Consider the following 6,152-nt stretch of genomic DNA (forward strand, 5'->3'; position numbering starts at 1 on the left):
CACGAAAAATACATTTTCAAGTCTACAGCTGTTGGATTTTTAGGTCATTAAATTTCAAGCAAATGCATAGAACCTAGTTACAAAATAGTAGAAGCACTCCATGAATTTCTACCACCTTCCTTAACGGAAGAAGCTCGAAGTTTTAAGTTTTGATTACATATCAAGCAGATTTCTAGTTGATTTGGTAACTACAATAGCTCCGTTACGCAAAATGACCCATGCAATATCCAACTTTATCTTGGACAAACGGCAAAAGAAGCATTCAATCAATTGAAAGAGATAGTCTCGATGTTAAGATATTGTGCTTCTTCGACAACAGTTTAAGAACAAGAGTGATAGCCGACGCTTCACCTGTTGCATTGGGAGCCGTGCTTGTTCAATTTAACGGACCAACCGACATAGAACCCAGCCCAATAGCATATGCAGGTAAAAGATTAACGTCCACAGTACAACACTACTGACAGATCGAAAGAAAGGCATTAGCACTGGTTATGGCGGTTCACCCCATACATGCTCGGCCGTCGTTTTGAGTTAAGCGGTTATCACACACGACTAACGACTGTCTTTCCCGAATGGAGTTTATCTGTCAGATGACCTTTGACTGTTCTGAAAATCGGAATCGAACGTGGGCGATTCGAGTTTTCTCCAGGTTGGTTATGATTTGTTAAACAGAATATTTTCCCAAACAATTTCTGAAGGTTTTGAATTTCAAAGAAGTATAAAATATCCTAAAAAAATCTTCAAAATCAAATTCATAAACCATTTTCTTCGTAGAAAATACGATATTACACGCAAGACACGAAATTCATGAGGAAAAACTATGAGGATGAAAACTAAAAAAATAATTCGTTTTTAATATTTTCAAACATGTCAAAAACACGATAAATTGTAGAATAAATTCACGGAATAACACGAAATAACACACTTCAATCTATTTTTTAAATGTGAAATGTGAAATTTAATGTGAAACTCCAATTCCCGAAATATATTTTTAAAGAATATTTAACCAACAAATGTCCCGTCAAACATTGCGAGGGTTGCAAGTGGTATCATCTGCTCGAAAACTTAAGATATTTAAAAAATATTTTTAAATATTTGGTTTTTGTTCAATAATTATTGTTTTGCTGTGTTATTTGTCGAAAAGATCACTATTTAAATTTTTGTGGATTTTTTCAAAATAAAATCTCAGTATTTAGGTGTTTAGTAAGCTATAATTTCCAATGTTATACCTGCTCTCGGGCTGCTATAATTATAACTGCTAAAACTAGCGGCGAAAAAACTGCCTAGGCTCGCAAGCTCTTTAATGCGAGGGCTCTGGGGCAGTGAACTTGTATGGCGTGCGAGCCATCGCGCGACCTCGCACATCGCTGTCAATTGCATGGCGGGGTGGTAGATAACTTGTATGAACAAATTAAATCAATGTAAACAAAGTTTGAATCCTGGGGACCTCACGTCAAGTGACGAATTGTGAAAATGCTCCAGATTCCACCACATGATACTTTTAATCCACCCAGAGTTTGTCCAGACCTATCCCTAACCGCAAAATCCGCCGTTGCTATAAAATCTACAACGTCTAGTAGACGTCGAGTGAACGTCGACAGGACGTCGAGGCTACGTCGAGGTAAATAGTTTACTCGACCAAGCGAATTTTTGAAGCGGATTTCATGGCGAAAAGCTCCACAATTATGGCAGAATTTGGTTGTTGTATAGAATAGTAACCATAAAAATGCAAATGAAAATTAAAGCGTTTGTGCTTATGGAAAAAAACGCCCTCCAATTATTGCGTTTCTGCACATGGAGGAAAAAAACTCATTAATCTTTGCTCTCCCCCTTACTCTTCCTATTGGATACGATATACGTGTATTGCGATTCCATTCTTGATATGTGATAAGGGAGAGGGATGGTATACTGTTGGTTTGATACACTTGTGTGGCGCGCGCTGCTGTCTTCTTCATCCGCATGACCCACACTCTTAAAAAATTTTGCCGAATCTCGGTTAATTTTTGCCGAGATCTGCACAACTGAGATCTCGGCAAAGATCTCGGTTAAATTTCTGTTGCCGACATCTCGGTTAATGTCATTTTGTTTTGACGTTTACGTTTAACCGAGAATTTCGGTTAGAGCAAATCGAGATTTCGGCTAAATATAAAAACATTTTATTTTTATTTCAGTGATTTTATTTGCGTATCAAATGGGTTTTTTTGATGTGATGGAAAGCGTTGGGACAGGCGCCGATTCAACCGCCGGATGGGGCACATCGTTTGGATGTGGTACCGGTACAGGAAAATGAGCCGGACTAGGAGCGGGCACTGGTACAGGCACGGTTCTGTAAAGCGGGCAGAGTGAAACAAGTCTGAGTGAACCCTTTTTAGATTTCTTGTGATCGAGTGTTGATACTTACCTCGTGTAGGTGACCGGAAATGAATCCTGGAAGTCTGAACGGTCTGGCAAAGGTTGAACCAACCGGATTAGCTTCAACATCTGATCCTTAAATAGGGACTGCTCCGAGCGACGCTCTGAAGAGCACCGGTTGCGTGCGCTGATGGAGTTTCCTAGCCCCAACCCCGCTCCATACCTGTGCTCGATCGCACGCTACTGATTCTCGTTTTTTTCACGCTGAGAGACTCATTTTCACTTGTTTTACATTTTTTTATTTTACAGCACAACATCATTCCGAAAGGTTTTCGTTTCATTAGCACGAGATTAACAGAATGGCGAATGACAGATAGAATACCGAGCCTCTGCTAATCCAAGTAGTAAAGCTGAAATCTCGGTTATTTTGACGGATTATCTCGGTGACAGCAATGTTAACGTATGTGCTCGGCATGTTGTGTTGCCGAGTTTCGGTTCAAATTTTTATTTAACTGATATTTCAGTTTTAAATGGTACTGATTTTCGGCTACTAGGTTTTTTCAACTGACATATCAGCAAGAATCGAAAGAGTTTTTTTTTACCGAGGTCGTGAAATATTTTTAAGTGTGCATATTGATCGCTGCTGTCTGATGATATTTCTGCTCTGGTTGCTGTCTTCTTCATCCGCATTACCGATGATCATACACTGCTTTGCTTGTCGCTATTCCTTCATAGCCATTGACCTGACGTGATAACTCACATTTGCTGTCTTTGTTATTCATTGTGCCAATTATACATACACACTTTTTGGCTTGACACATTGGCTGTATATCACGACTCGCCCCCACCGACCCACCCTGACCCTCATCCTGTACGTGAGAGTTCAACTTGGGTGATGATACCAGACTAGACGCGTGCGCTTCGTGGTGTTGATTTGTTTCCTTCCTTCTTCAGCTCATTTGGCTATTATTGAGTGTAGATTTGCCGGAGATTCGATCGATCGTAGCTCAAGTGTCATATGTGATTGTTTTAATCGCTTTACAGGGTTTACCAGCATAATAAACAACTGTCCACTTGTTTATAACAATAGTAATTTTGAATAGACACCGCTGTCTACCACTTGCTCACACGTCAGATGGTGTAAGCTACTCTGTCCAATTCAATAACACAATTTTCGCCTTCGATTAGCAACTGTCAGATTCGGCATTGTTTGTTTTGTTGGGACAAATTTTGCAAAAACAAAACATTTTCAAACACGTTTCTTTTATTCAAGTAATATGCAGTATAAACTATACATTTTAATAAATCAAAACATTAATTTTGTTAATTATAAAAGAACCACAAGAAACCGTGCCGAATCCGACCGTTGTGCAATCGAAGGCGAAAATTGTGTTATTGAATGGGACAGAGTAGCTTACACCATCTGACGTGTGAGCAAGTGGTAGACAGCGGTGTCTATTCAAACGACTATTGTTATAAACAAGTGGACAGTTGTTTATTGTACTGGTAAACGCTGTAAATGCACCGCCGGGCACAAAATTGCAAGTTCAGCCTGCGAATGGTAAGTTCAATTGTATAGGAGAACTAAAAGTGCAAGTGTGTAAATCCAACATGAAAAACTTTTTCTCTTTTCCCTGTGACCTTGAATCAACCTGCAACCTGGAATCCTGTTCATTGTTTAATCAACGAAAATGCATCGCAGTCGGTGGTAATATGTCAGGGCAGCCTCCTTTGAAACGACAAGCGATGGGTAAGTAATTGTTGCATACTACTAAACCGCGTAACTGAGGCAAGCAGTTTGGTAATTTTCTTTTTATGTCTAAACATATTTTTACAGAAACGCCGGCATTGTGTACCTTGCCATCCAGGAACGAGAGACCATACACATCGACCGTTTTAAACCCTCTTGAGCCAAGTTCCACACAATCTAACCCATCAGCCACAAATGAGGATATTTTGACCATGCTACAGCGAATGCATGAAAGAATTGACGAGATTTTTTAAACGTCGAAGAAATTAGATGCGAGCAAAAAGAGCAAAAGGTCATGTGCGCCAAACTTGATAAAAAGCTAGCTACGGTTGACACAATTGTTTCTGCAATCAAGGAATCTATGCAGCAATGTGTGAATCGTAGGAACGATAGTGAAGAGTTTTCTCTGAGCAAAATATCTTCTGCTGAAGAGCTATTGGTATTTGAAAATGCATTGGCAAGTGAGGATTATTTCAACAATATGAAGAAGGGAATTAATGCATCCGTACATCGGCTAAATTTTGAAAATCGCTTGCACGACACGCTTGATTTAGTGTTCGATCGCAAATTCGTTCCGGAATGCAGCTGGAAGGGAGTATCAAGACTAGCCTTAAAAAAAATAGCAATGGCAGCGCAGACTAATATTTTGAGACTATTCAAAGCAGTAGGAAGTACCGAATTCAATACGTGTACAGATGCAGATATAACGAGGTTTTTTCAAAAAAAACTAAAACATGCGAAAAAATCGGCTCAATATACAGGGGTATAGACAAACGAGCTGCTTAACTAGGAGCTCGCTACCTGACAGATAAGTTTAAAAACGATTTTTTTTCTCTCTCTCTTTAAATAGAATTCTAGAATGTTAAGTCGATATGTGAACTTTATGAAAATGTTAAAAAATATAAAAAAGGCATTTCAACAAGTTTTGTTAATTTTCATTCGTTCATTTTTATTTCTACGAAATCACACACATGCAAGACAAACAAAAATTAACATTGTACGTACGTGACGAAATGTGCAAATGCATTTTCTGCATTGCAATATGCTAGTCTATTCTAAGCGGATGCATCTGAGTATGTTTCGTGCGCTCAGGACGAGGGTAGAGAATAGTGATGGGCGGGTCGACCCGAACCTATCGGGTCGGAGCCATCCGTAAGCGACCCGGAGTCGTTCGGGTCGACCCGAAAGGTACAAGTAGGTTCAACTTCGATCTAGCGCACCCGCTGCACCCACGGGTCGGAATTGATTCCGGCTGGCTCGCACCCCACTCCGGGTCGTGAAATTAATCGTATAACCCAACACTAGTAGAGAGCAGTCGATTGAGCAGGGCTCTCGGAAGGGCTGGCACGTGGCCGAGGTTGTTGTATTGTATTTTGTGTTACATGCTTCTTGTTCATATTTATTTTTGTGTACAGTTCTAATACACGGTCAACAAAATTCAACATACCTAAATATCATCTATATGATCTAGATCTATTTAAATTAATGCAAGCTAAATCTATATGGTCTAATTCTATTTACATTAATACAAGCTAATTCTCTAATGTGTGCAATAATGGAATCACTAGCATGCTTTCTTCGTCAATGTTGATTGTAACCAACTTGCATTTGATTTCATCAACTGAAACCATATGCGTGTTGGTAGAAAGGTCGTTCAGTTTTGTAGCATAAATATACAATAATGCGGAGTTACATGGTTTCATGAAATAGGACCTTTGTTTTAGAAAATACTGGCCTTCTACAGTAACTTTTGAATCAGATAGCGTTGCATTAGAAAATTTCATGATAATATCATTATTTAGCATGAACCATTGATCGCGCTGTCCCTTTTTTAGCGTAAAGTTTTTTCTTACGTGTACATTAATGCTACTTCCTTTATTGACGATAGCAGGATATTGTTGCGAATCCTGAGCAACTGTTGCGAGGTGCTCGTTAAGCATTCTTGCTATTTCTTCAATGCGGTTTATAACCTGTGGCATGATGTTATTGCCAGTGCGTATTAAATGTTTTATCACTTGAAGTGCACTTTCGTAAACGTAGGTTGAATATT

The sequence above is a fragment of the Anopheles arabiensis genome, chromosome 2 (assembly GCF_016920715.1).
Source record: "Anopheles arabiensis isolate DONGOLA chromosome 2, AaraD3, whole genome shotgun sequence".
Classification (NCBI taxonomy): domain Eukaryota; kingdom Metazoa; phylum Arthropoda; class Insecta; order Diptera; family Culicidae; genus Anopheles; species Anopheles arabiensis.